Source organism: Micromys minutus (assembly GCF_963924665.1).
Source record: "Micromys minutus genome assembly, chromosome: 5".
NCBI classification, from domain to species: Eukaryota; Metazoa; Chordata; class Mammalia; order Rodentia; family Muridae; genus Micromys; species Micromys minutus.
In genome coordinates, this window is record NC_137974.1 from 10,067,675 (window position 1) to 10,079,728 (window position 12,054).

A 12,054-nucleotide genomic window follows, 5' to 3' on the forward strand; every position below is an offset into this window, starting at 1 on the left:
GAATTACTAATAGCTCCTAAAATAGGAGCAGGGTTTCAGAGGACTGTTTGTTATATAACTTGAAACCAGAAATCCATGTTGGGATTTCTGGTTTCAAGTTATATAACAAAATGATAAAAATAAAACCAATATGGTACTGGCATAAAAGGGGGAAATGATGAATTGGATAGAATTGAGGATCCATGCATATGCTCATACTCTTACGGTCACCAGGATTTTACAAAGAGGCAAAAATACATATTTTAAAAGACAGAATTCTCAATATATAATGCTAAATACACAAACTGCCTATATGTAGAAAAACAAAAGTAGATTCTTATGTTGCACCCTGCAGAAAGTTCAACATAAACTCAATCAAAGACTTAAACACAAAACTATTGTGAAGCAGGCATTAAGGGGAATGATTGACTAATAAGACATCATGAAATTGAAGCTATTATGCATTGCAAGTGGCACAATCAATAAGGCAAGGAAACTGGCTACAGAATAAAATATGTGTTTATATAATATATATAATCAAGTCTGGCCATTAAGACATACAGTCTACTTCTAACTGCCTACCGATCAAGTTGAAGAACTCTTAGCTCCCTCTCCTGTGCCATGTCTGTCTATGCACTGCCATGTTCCCCAATAAGATGATAATAGTCTAAACCTCTGAAACTATGAACCAGTTCTAAATAAATGCTTTAGTATGTTGCCTCCACATCATTCTTGGGATATTTTGGTAAAGAATGTAGATGCTTTTGCCCTTGTTAAAGGAGTCTGTCTGAGGCTAAAGTGAAGATATCTATATTACTTGCATTAATAAACGGAGTCTCAGAAAAGCCTAGCATAGACTCTGTCTTGAGGTTCACTCTAATGAAGAGCATTTTGAGCAAGCATATCAAGGTTAAAAATGAAAAATACAATAGTTATAGTTCAAGGATGAAAGGGGCACCAGGAAGTGGAATGGAGTTAAATCTTGTAGTTAAGAATTGTAAAAAAAAAAAAAAAAAAAAAAAAAAAATTAAGAGAATTGTTAATTCTGGGCAAGAATAAACCCATTTAAACTTGCTGTCTATGCCTTTCCAGTTGTATGAGGGATAGTTATATCATGTTAGATATTATTATAAATTGGTTATGGTTTTCATGACATAAGGAGATACAATTGTAGGAATGGATTGTGATGACAATTCTGGCTGGTAAACCTGACTATATATGGAAAGAACTACAATCTAGAACTTATAAAGATCTTGTGAAAAGAAATTAAAGTACAGTTTATGTCCAATATGGTGGTGTATGCCTTTAATCCTAATACAAAGAAGACAAAACAATCAAATCTTAGAGTTAAAGGTCAGTGTGTAAAGCAAGTTCCAGGACAACCAAGCTAAGACAGTGAAGTAAATCACTGAAAACAAAAAAAAAGAAAAAACAAAAACACACACACACACACACAAAAAAACAAAAAAAACAAAAAAACAAAAAAACAAAAACAAAAAAACAAACAAACAAAAAAACAGATGAGGATGTAAGAAAATAAGGAGTCCATGTTCCAAACCCATCAAACAGCTGAACTCAGAACCTTAGGCCATGTGAGTCAAAATTAAAAGGGTGACTTCAACAATTGATGCTAGTTAGATGGAGTACAGAAACTAGTGTTGATTAAGAAGAGACCAATGGGTGTACACACTTCTGCCCCAAGGTTTGACTAGGCCCCGTATTATCAGGACCGGCTGCCTGCTTGCTCAAAGTCGATGGGGGCATGGAAGAGCTGCAGGAACACTTTTCATCCTAAATGGAAGGATGAGTCAATTTTTTTTTACCCACTGTCCACCCTGCAAAAGGCCACCCAGACCTCTCGCTATACAAGCAGCTGCACTGACTGTGATGACAAACTTCTGTGCCATGGCCGGACCCGGCAGAGTTTTATCAGGACCAGTTGCCTGCTTGCCCACAGGTCACAAGAAGCTTGAAAGAGCTGCAGGACCACTCGTCATCCTAACTGGAAGTATGAGTCAACTGCTTTTACCCACTATCCATTCCAGGAGAGGCTGGCCAGAATTCTTGTGATATAAGCATCAGTACTGCCTGAGAGTGCACACTTCCGGGCCAAGAACAGAACTGGCCCAGGAACATCAGAACTGTCCTCTGCCATCAGAACTCATGCCTACTTGAGAGAGAAACACCCCCCCCCCCAAAAAAAAAATTTCTGTCTGGAGACCACAGGCCCACAGACCCACAAGAGACACAAGCTCCAGTAAGAGGCAAAAAGAACACCTAACATCACCTATACCAAGACGGGATGAGGAAAGCACAAGACACTAAGAAGGAGAAACCAAGACAATCTGGCAACATCAGAACCCAATTCTCCCACCATCAAAAATAGTAGATATCCCAACTCACAAGTAAACCAAGATTTAGACTTAAAATCATACTTCAGAATAATGATGGAGATCTTTGAGATTCACATAAACAACACACTTAAAGAAGTATAGGAAAACCAAGATAATACACTGAAAGAAGTTGAAGCCCTTAAAGAGGAAACACACACACACACACACACACACACACACACACACACACACACAGAGACACGCACACACACCAAGATCACTTGAAGAGCTACAGGAAAGCATAAATAAACAGGTGAAGGAACTGAAGTAGAAATAGAAACAATAAAGAAATCACAAAAGGAGACATACCTGTAATTGGGAAGCCTAGGAAAGACTTTGGAAGTCATAGATAGAACCATACATGAGATGGAGGAGTAAATCTCAGGAGCAGAACATACCACAGAAATCATTGACACAACACTCAGATAAAATGCAAAAGGCTAAAAAAAAAATATTGTAACCCAAAACATCCAGGAAAGTTAGGATGCAATAAGTAGAATAATAGGTGTAGAAGAGCGCAAAGAATATCAACTGAAAGGCACAGAAAATATCTTCAACAAAATTATAGAAGAAAACTTCCATAACCTAAATAAAAGAGATGACAACAAATAAACAAGGAGCCTACAGAACCCCAAATAGACTGGACCAGGAAAAAAAAATTTTCCAATATATAATAATTAAGACAACAAATGCTAAAAGCGAAGAAAGAATACTACAAGCAGTAAGAGAAAAAGGACAGGTAGTCAGGATCCAGCATTTTGTTGTATATGGGAAACTCATCTCAGCAACAAAGACAGGCTCTACATAAGAGTAAAAGATTAGGAAAAATTTTTCCAAGCAAATGATCCCGATAAACAAACTGGAGTAGCACTCCTAATATAGAATAAAATAGATTTTTCAACCAAAAACCATCAAAAAAGACAAGGAAGGGCACTTTTAACTCATCAAAGAAAAAGTCTATCAAGATGGACTCTCAATCCTGATCATCTATGCTCCAAAGAAAATGGCATCCACATTTATAAAAGGAACTCTACTATAGCTCAAAGCATATATTGTACAATACAATAATAGTGGAAGACTTCAATACCACACTCTCATAATGCATAGATCATGGAGGCAGAAATTGAACATAGATATAATTAAACTAATAGAAGTTATGAATAAAATGAATTTTATAGACATCTACAGAATATTTCCTTCTAAAGCAAAAGAATATACCTTCTTCTTAGCACCTCATGGCACCTTCTCCAAATTTGACCATAATCACTCACAAAACAGGCCTCAACAGACACAAGAACATTGAAATTCTATGCATCCTATCAAATAACCATGAACTAAGACTTGTCTTCAATAACAACAAAAACAATTATAAGCCCACATACACATGGAAGCTTAACAATCCTCTACTCAATGATAGCTTGGTCAAGGACTAAATCAAAAAGGAAATCAAAGGCTTTTGTAAATTTAGCAAAATTGAATGAACAATATATCCAAACTTGTGGGATGCAATGAAAGCAGTGCTAGGAGGAAAACGGATAGCTCTGAGTGCTGCCAAAAAGAAACTGGAGAGAGCACATGTTAAAAACTTTACAGCACACCTGAAACATCTAGAACAAAAAGAAGCAGATACACTCAAGAGAATTAGACAACAGTAAATAATCAAATTCAAGCTGAAGTCAAATATACCCGTAGCCAGACTAATGAGAAAGCACAGAACAAATACGCAAATTAACAAAATCAGATCTGAAAGGGGAAAAATAACAACAGAAACTGAGGACACTTAAGAAAAAAATCAGATCCTACTACAAAAGCCTATTCTCAACAACACTAGAAAATCTTGAGGAAATGAACAATTTTCAGGACAGATACCAGGTACTATAGTTAAATCGGGATTAGATAGACCATCTAAATAGCCACATAACCCCTAAAGAAACAGAAGCAGTCATCAAAAGCCTCCCAACCAAAAAAAGACCAGGACCCAATGGGTTTATGGCAAAATTATATCAGACCTTCATAAAAGACCTAATAACAATACTCTCAAAACTATTCCACAAAACAGAAACAAAGGGAACACTACCCAACTCATTCTTCGAGGGCACAATCACGCTCATTCCTAAACCACACAAAGACCCTAAAAAGAAAGAGAACTTTAGACCATTTTTTGTCATGAACATTGATGCAAAAATACTCAATAATTCTTGCAAACTGAATCAAAGAACACATTGAAAAGATCAGTCACCATGATCAAGTAGGCTTCATCTGAGAGATGCAAGGATGTTTCAATATATGGAAACCCATTAATGTCATCCACTACATAACCGAACTCAGAGAATAAAACCACATGAACCTTGTGCTAGATGCCAAGAAAGTGTTTGAAAAAATTCAAAACCACTTCATTTTAAAGCCTTGTAAAGGTCAGGAATTCAAGGCTCATACTTAAACACAGTAAAAGCAATATGCAGCAAACCAGTATCCAATATAAAACTAAAGGGTGAGAAGCTTGAAGCAATCTCACCAAAATCAGAGACTAGACAGGCTGCCAACTCTCGCCTTACCTATTCAATACAATACTGGAAGTACTATCCAGATCCATCAGAGAGCAAAAGGAAGTCAAAAGAATACAAATTGGAAAGGAAGAAATCAAAATATCACTATTTATAGATGATAGTATATGTAAGTGACCCCAAAAATTCCACCAGAGAACTTTTACAGCTCATAAGGAACTTCAGCAAAGTGACTGGATATAAAATTAACTCAAAGAAATCAGTAACTTTCCTCTACTCGAAGGTTAAACAGACTGAGAAAAAAATTAGAAAATCGGCACCCTTTACAATAGTCACAAAGAATATAAAATACCTTGGTGTAACCATAACCAAGAAAGTCAAAGATCTGTATGGCAAGAACTCAAGACTCCGAAGAAGGAAATTGAAGAAAACCTCAGAAGATGGAAAGATCGCCAATGCTTATGGATTGCAAGGATCAGCATAGTAAAAATGGCCATCTTGCCTAAGGAAATCTACAGATTCAATGCAATCCCCATCAAAATTCCAACTCAATTCTTCATAGAGTTGGAAAGAACAACTTTAAAATTCATTTGAAATAATAATAATTAAAAAAAAAACAGGATAGCAAAAGCCATTCTCAACAGTAAAAAAAGTCTGGGAGTATCATCATCCCTGAACTCAAGCTGTATTATAGATCAGTCATGATAAAAACTACATGGTGATTGTACAGAGACAGTCAGGTAAATCAATGAAATAGAACGGAAGACCCGGAAATGAACCCACACAACTATGGGCACTTGATCTTTGACAAAGGAACTGATAACATTCAATAGAGAAAGGACAGCATCTTCAACAAGTGGTATTGGTTCAACTGGCAGTCAGCATGCAGAAGAATGCAAATCGATCCTTTCTTATCTCCTTGTACAAAGCTCAACTCCAAGTGGATCAAAGACCTACACATAAAACCAGGCACACTGAAACTAACAAAATGGAAAGTGGAGAAATGTTTAGAACATATAGGCACAGGCTAAATTTTCCTAAAAGGAAGACCAATGGCTTATGCTCTAAGATCAAGGATCAACAAATAGGACCTTGAGAAATTGCAAAGTTTCTTTAAGGCAAACGACACTGTTAAAAGGACAAAATTGCAACCAACAGATTTGGGAAAGATTTTTACCAATCCTACATCTGATAGAGGGCTAGTATCCAATATATACAAAGAACTCAAAAAGTTAGACTATAAACAATCAAGTAATCCTATTATAAAAAGGGGAACAGACTAAACAAAGAAATCTCAACTGAGGAACATCGAGTGGCTCAGAAGCACCTAAAGAAATGCTCAACATCCCCAGTCATCAGGGAAATGCAAATTAAAACCACACTGAGATGTTGCCTCTCACCACTCAGAATGACTAAGTTTAAAAACTCAGGTGATAGCAGATGCTGGTGAAGATGTGGAGAAAGAAGAACACTACTCCACTGCTGGTGGGACTGTAAACTGGTAAAACCACTATGGAAATCAGTCTGGCAGTTTCTCAGAAAATTAGACATAGTACTACCTGAGGACCCAGCTATACCACTCTTGGGCATATATCCAAGAGTAGCTCCAACATCTAACAAGAACATATGCACAACCATGTTCATAGCACCCTTATTTATAATAGCCAGAAGCTGGAAAGAAACCAGATGTCTTTCAACAGAGAAATGGATACAGAAATTGTGGTCCATATACACAATGGAGTACTACTCAGCTTTTAAAAACTACAAGTTCATGAAATTCCTATGCAAATGGATGGAACTTGCAGCCATCCTTCTGAGTGAAGTAAACCAGTCACAAATGATCACTAATAGTATATACTCACTTATAAGTGGACACAAGCCCAAAAAGCTTTGAATATCCAACAAACTCTCCACAGAACTTATTATGCTCAAAGAGAAAGAAAGGCTAAAAAGTGGTTGCCTCACGCTTTCTTTGAAGAAAGAACAAAATGTTCATGGAAGGAAATAAAGGGACAAATAGAGGAGCAGGGATTGGAGCAAAGATCATGCAGAGACTGCCTCACTTGGGGATATACACTATATGTGCCCAATAAACCCAAGCACTATTGCTGATGCCAAGTACTGCTTCCTAGCAAGAAACTGATATGGATGCCTTCTCAGAGGCTCTGCCAGAGCCATACTGATACAGAGGAGGACACTTGCAGCTAACTGTGAGACTGAACACAAGAACCGCGATGAAGGAGCTAGAGAAAGAACTGAAGGAGCTGAAAGGGTCTGCAACCCCATGGGAAGAACAAAATTATGAACTACCCAAACCCACACAAGTTCCCAAGGACTAAAACACCAACAACTGCCTTTGCCTGGAAAGACTCATGGCCCAAGGTAATATGCACCAGAGGACAGCATTTTCTGACATCAATGAGAGGAGAGGCCTTTGGTCCAGCAAAGGCTTGTTTTCCCAGTGTAGGGGAACACCAAGATGCTGAGGAGGGAGAGTGCGGTTGGGAGAGGGAGCATCTTCACAGAGGCAATGGAAGCAGGAGAGGGACTGAAATTGTGGGAAAGGAATAGCATCTGAATGTATAAGCAAAATATTCCAATAAAAGACTTATAAATATTTGTTTTACAATTGTTTTGTAGAATATTTTTCTTTCTTTTTTGTTTTAATGGGAAACCAGGTCATGTTTAATTGTGATATTTTAAAATTGTACAAGTTTTTTGTACATGTGCCGTCCTACCCCATGTTGAATGGTTTAGTAAGTTTACCCCTTCAGTTCCTATATAAAGCACTCAGTATTCCTTAAAACACCAGTCAGACCTGGCAGGGGCCAACAGTAAATTTTATCCTCAGAGTTACGATGTTTAGGTCCTCTGAGCAAGCTATGACGCAGTGTCACTTGTCCAGAACTGGTACCATGCCATAGCTGGGGAACTTTAAATGTACCAGCTGGGGGGGGCATGAATTCTCAAAGTCCAGCCAGTTTGACTGAGGTCTTTCTGTCCCATCTCTTTGGCTCCTCTCCCCAACTCCTTTCCTCTACAGCAGCAGAGCAATAAAGACCAGAACCTAACCTGGGTTACAAGAAAACAAGGCAATGATGGTGGCAGAGGGAGTGACTTGGGGCCACTGGATGCTCCTCTACCTCCCACACACTGTATGTGCTTCACAGAAAAACAAGAACAGCACACTCCAAAATACAACAGTTAAAATCACAAACAAAGCCCATTCATCCAGGGGTGCTGGAAGGCAGGAGGAAGTGGGAGGGTAAATGACACAAGGAAAGGAGGGAAAAGAACTCAGATCAGTCCAGGCACAGGAGCTGGCAAAAGCTAAAAAACAGGTGGAATACTCTGGTCCTTCCAGACCTAGGGTGGTAGTAAAAATCCACATACTGGAGTCAGGAAGATTCCAATTCAAAGACAAGGGAAACTGCAGAGGGCCCTTGGCAGTGGGTCCTGTCTTCCATGGCAGGGGGGGGGGACAGAGAAAAGAGCTGCCACACCCTCCACCCAGTCCCACCCGTCTCTTTGACAGCAGGACTCAGTGACCTGCAGCAACTTTCAGTTTGGCAGGAGAAGGATGTGGGGAAGGGAATTTCTCTGCAGAGGATGAACTGCTCAGGGCTGACTGCATGTAGACCGTCTTGTGGAAAATGTTGCTTAAAAAGACCACCAAGGAGAAGAGGCGCAACTGGAAAAGATATGCTTTTCCAGGGGTCTTTGCTTCATTAGCGCTGATGATGAATAAAGGAAATAGGATAGAAAAGAGGCAGCCACTGATGATGCAGGAGGATTGCATTGCTCTGAGAAAAGCCAAGGGCAAGCCAAACCCAAAGTAGTGAGGCCAGTTCCTTTCTATGTTTGACAATCGCTGGTGCATTTCAATTCCTTTGTTGAACCAACGGTATTCAAAGCAGTACAGTGAATAGAGAAGAGACATGTGCAGCAAATTGAGGAGCTGACCCACAAGATAGATGTGGAAGAGACTCACAGACATCCCCTGAATAAGGAAAAGAGCCTGTAGCAAAAGGTTGAAGAGCATGTCAGCAATTGTTTTGCTGACACTGGGGAATGGATGAGGTTTCCTCCCTGATACCTCAAATGCCAAGTCAGCTATATCTTGGAACCAAATGGCATTCACAACTTTGGTGAGCACAAACAGGGGGAGCACTCAAAGAGCACTGAAAATTCACGTGAGGAAGAATTCCAGCCATGACCAAACATCTCCATGTAGTGACGGATCACCAATAATCGTGCTGTTACTGACTGAAGCACAGGAATAAATACTCGATAAAACAGGAGGAGACCGAAACAGAATACTCCACCGTTCCAAGCACAACACTGGAAAATTCTACTAACAATGCGTGGCTCACTCTCTTGCTTCCGCTCTACACTCTGGGCTCTCCTCTGGGAGAGCTACTTGCCCTTCTTCGGAAGCTGCTCCTTTCGCTTCTGCTGGATCCGCGCATCTAGCTTTGAGATGGTACAGATTCCCCAGATGGAGTCTTTGATTCCCCCTGCCAAGGTCCTGCAGAAAGGTTTTGACACTGTCAGCCATCTCTTCACTGCCCAGACTATCAATTACAGACAGAGGGACATCATGGAGGGCCCCACAACCCTATTGCTGCGACTCCAGCCCGGGCGCTCGCCCACCGACTCTCGGTTCGCCTGCTCAGCGCCCGGCTGCCCGCTCCCCGGCGCTTGGAGAGCCGGGGCTGCGCCCCGCTAGGATATTTTTTTATACTATAAAATAATGACCTCTGTTTCTCTTCATGAGGTGTTGAAGGAATCTGTTGGTATATTTGATTTATACTCTCATGCCAATTTTCCAACTTGTATTAAATCTGTGGCTTTGGAATTAAAAATCAAGGAAGAAATATTTATCAAAAATTAGGCGTATAAACATATAGTCTTGGACATTCATACTTCTGAAAATTTGAAAATAAATGTTCCCTGAGCCTGAGGCACAGTCTAAAGTGTTCAGTAGAAAAGAATTCTTGGAGATATTGTATGACAGAATTTAAGGTTGGTGGTGTGTATTTTCTCAATCTTGGAAGGAAAAACCATTGAGATGAGACCACGGAGGAAAGTAAAAGGAAGTCCAACTCTCTCACAAAATTTACAAGTCCTAAAAGGTCACTGTTTAATTTAAAGAGTGAAATAAGTAACTGATGAAGAAGAGATTATGGGGGGGGGGGGATATTTTGCCAAATGAGAAGTGAATTTTATAAATATGTCTATTACCACTCATGCTGGACTTAGCTGGTCAGTGATACATTTGACTCTGAATATTATGCTCTTTTATAATGTTCATGTTATCTCCCTGATTCACCGAGCTGTGTATAGGAATTTTAATCAAGCAACATGGATGCTGTAGTAAGGGATCATATCCAAAATCTTGCTAGGTCTATGTGAGCCTGCTGAAATGATACCACTTTAATCTCTGTGGCTGGGATACCTGCACACCCTTAACACAATGAAGGTAAAGATAGTCTGCTAAGGGTAACAGCGATATTTGAAACTAGCAATTGAGGGCCAGACAAAGTGATGAATCAGAGAAAGATTTGACACAATGAGTCAGAGATAGTACATGCCCAAAACTCACAAGCAAACACAGGAAAGAGAGGTTACTTAAGATCTCTACAGAGTGAGTCTGAGTGGAGGGCAGTTCAGTGAACTCAGTTCAAATAAGTTAAATATGGTCAGTGAAGTTCAGTTTGTTTTTTTTTTTAAAGGCATTTTTCCAAGTAGATCTATGTAGTGAGGTGAAGAAAGAATACTTAGTTTATCAGCTTGGAGAGGAGATTTTTAACCAAAATAGCTTGGCTCAACCAACCACTTAGTTTAGAATGAACTAGAAAGGGCAAGATTATTCAGTAGTAAGCCTCTGTGATGAAAATTACATCTAGTGATTAAAACTTACTTCTATAAATCTGTTTACATACCACTGTAAAAGTTTTTTTATCACATGTGATTGACAATTAAATTGTAGGCTTTGGTTATATGAATCAGATTACTCTCTATACCAGGGGTCTGTCTTAGCTTGTTAAACAGATAAACCAGTGATTCTAAAAACAAAAGATCTCCAAACAACATTCTGATCCAACTGTCTAATAACTAGTCTACTAGCTTTCTCTGAGAATGCAGCTCTATCAGTTCTTCTAGTCTCGCCCACCTCTGTATCTCCCTCTTTTTGAGTCTCTGTATCTCTTCATCACTTCTCTCTCTCTCTCTCTCTCTCTCTCTCTCTCTCTCTCTCTCTCTCTCTCTCTCTCTCTCCCTCTCTCTCTCTACATAAATGTGAATACACATATGCATACACATATGTTTACACATTTATTTATTACTAAATATTTGTGTACTTACATGTTCTCTGAAATATAATATTAAACATTAAATCTTTACACAAAATAAAGTAACTTTTGTACAAAGTTATTCAATAAAAATAAGAAAAACAACAAACTTTTGAAATAAGATAAAGAGATGAAGAGAGAACAAATGATATTTAGTAGATAATATAGTCACATCTATAAATATACAAAATCTAACCCTAACATTTAAACAATGGCAAATTTACCATCATATTTCTTGGTTGTTCAAAGTGTTCACTATGTCTTATCCACAAGTACATTGACTTTCAGTTGCCTTTTGATTGTTCATAGATGGCTATAATATTCAACAACTGGGTATTTTCAAATTCTAATAAACTGAGAAACATTTCTTTGAATCAGTAAATTTGTTGAATTTTAATGCATGCAGGCTAAATAAGCTTGCGTTTCCAAATTTTCTTAAATTTTCAGGATTATAGATAAAATATCACCAATTTCAACTCAATAGTTTTTTAATAAAATAGTTGCTGTTTCAATAAAGCACCTCTCATAATAGGTTCATAGGATGAGAGATTTACTTCCCTCTTCTGAGCACATATCACATCTTGTTGACGGGCAGATGAACACAAAAACACTGAGTGGGATAATAGCACTCTTAATGTAAAGCAGACTTGTCACAGCTTCCTCTACTAATTATACACCAATTCCATATGCCATCTCAAAACTTCCAACTTTCCAATGAACCCATCGTAAAAACATAAAATTGATGCTATCTCTAAACTAACACTGTTTGGTTTTAAAATTATACATATATAATATATATATTTATAGTATATAAAATTATACATA

At 38.4% G+C, this 12,054-nt stretch overlaps 1 pseudogene across 1 annotated transcript; it reads right to left on the reverse strand.

The window, feature by feature from the left end:
• Positions 1-8,417: 8,417 nt before the first annotated feature.
• On the reverse strand, positions 8,418-9,434 carry LOC308420947 (etoposide-induced protein 2.4 homolog; annotated as a pseudogene). Its single transcript has one exon. The product of its transcript is annotated as an etoposide-induced protein 2.4 homolog (transcript).
• Positions 9,435-12,054: the final 2,620 nt, after the last annotated feature.